The sequence below is a fragment of the Symphalangus syndactylus genome, chromosome 12 (genome assembly GCF_028878055.3).
Source record: "Symphalangus syndactylus isolate Jambi chromosome 12, NHGRI_mSymSyn1-v2.1_pri, whole genome shotgun sequence".
In the NCBI taxonomy this organism is placed as follows: domain Eukaryota; kingdom Metazoa; phylum Chordata; class Mammalia; order Primates; family Hylobatidae; genus Symphalangus; species Symphalangus syndactylus.
Genome location: NC_072441.2, coordinates 65446814 through 65448427, shown reverse-complemented (window position 1 = coordinate 65448427; position 1614 = coordinate 65446814). Strand labels below are relative to the sequence as shown.

At 61.7% G+C, this 1614-nt stretch overlaps 1 pseudogene; it reads left to right on the top strand.

The window, feature by feature from the left end:
* The first annotated feature begins 391 nt into the window (after positions 1 to 391).
* On the top strand, positions 392 to 1343 carry LOC134734170 (putative uncharacterized protein encoded by LINC01356; annotated as a pseudogene).
* Positions 1344 to 1614: the final 271 nt, after the last annotated feature.

Genomic DNA, 1614 nt, shown 5'->3' with positions numbered 1-1614 from the left:
GAGACACCGCGCCCAGCCTCATCCTCCAGTCTCTACCCTTCTTCAATCTCTTGTGAGAATTGAGGGGGAGGGTAAGTGAGGGGGTGAGTCCTGGAAGGGAGGAGGACACGGGGAGAAGGGCAGGGTCCTGGCAAGCAGTAAGTGCTCAATAGATGTTGGTTAATTTGTGCCTGACTCAGTCTCCCCCATAAACTTGCAAGCTCTTTGAAGGCAGGGGCCTTGCCTCATACTTTTTCAGTATTTCTCAAAAGTCCTGGACATCAGAGACCACCCCATGGTTATTTGATCACTTCAACACACACACGTTGGTTATGCGGTCACAGCGGCTATTATAAAAACAGGCTCTGGAGTGTGACTTCAAATGCTGGCCGCTGACGAGCTGGGCCGTCTGGAAAGTTACTTCACCTCTCTGAGCCTCGGGTCCCTTATTTACAAAATGTTCATGGCAGTGCCCACTTCACAGGGCTGTGAGGATTACAGAGGATAATCCGGGTGAGGCGCATCAGCCCCAGCGCCGCCTGCCACACTTCTATCCGGCCCCACATATGCATCGTCCATAAGCGTCCGGCCCCTGCATTCTCGCTTTCCACGTGGCCGAGGTGCACACCCCAACCCACTGGGCCAGTCTCCCCACCCTCTTACCTGCTCTTCTTTCCCGATTCGTCTTTAATACACACCAGGCGCCAGCCGCCGCGGGCCTGGCTCTGTGGTGGCAAGTTGCATGGGTTCTCCCATCAGGACCTCCAGATGAGCCTACGAGGTCGGTTCTATTACTGTCGCCACTTCAGAGGGAGGAAACAGGCCCGGAGGGTTGGGGAACTTCCCGAGGTCACTGAACTGGTGTCAGGCCCGGATTGGAATCCAAACACATCCCAGCCCATGCCCGGCTCCGCAGCGCCGGCCCCCGGGCGTCTTCCCGGGTGCCAGCGGCACCCGCATCCAGTCAAATGCTGCCCAGTCCCCGCTCCTCAGTCGCTTCCCGCTACTCCGCGCCCGCATCGCCCCCCGACCCCTCAGGGTCAGGCCTCTCGGTGGCTTTTTCCTTTTTCTCTTCCAGAAACTAAGGAGTGAGACCGACGTTTGTGTGCCGGACGCGTGCAGGTGGCCGCGACGCTCCCGGGAGACACGCGGGGGGAGAACGAGTCTGTGCGCGCGGCTGTGAGAAGCCCCGACCAAGTTTTCCACGCGCTTGTGTCGGGGAGCAGAGGACGCAAGTGCCGACTGCGTCCCCAGTGCGCAGGCTCGGCCGGGGGCGCGTAATCAGGCCGCCGAGCGGTCCCTTCAAACCGAGTCAGGCAAGCTCTACGTTGTGGGAGCCGCATAGTGCCGAGAGCGCAGCCCCGCCCCGCCCCGCCCCTGCGCGCCACGCCACGCCACGCCACGCACGCGCTCGGCTCCGCGCTTGACGGTTAGTTCGGTAACAGCCTGCGGTGCCCTAGTTGCCCAGCGGGAGGGGAGACCACGTCTCCAGGTGGTGGGAGGCGGCCTCACTGAGGGCTTCGTGGTCGCAGGCAGCTGCGGGTGACCTCGGAGCGCGGCGCTGGTGGAGGGGCGGCCAGGTGTTGTGGCCAACGGCTCCCAGAGAGGAATGTGGCCAGGTGACCACAGGTTCAT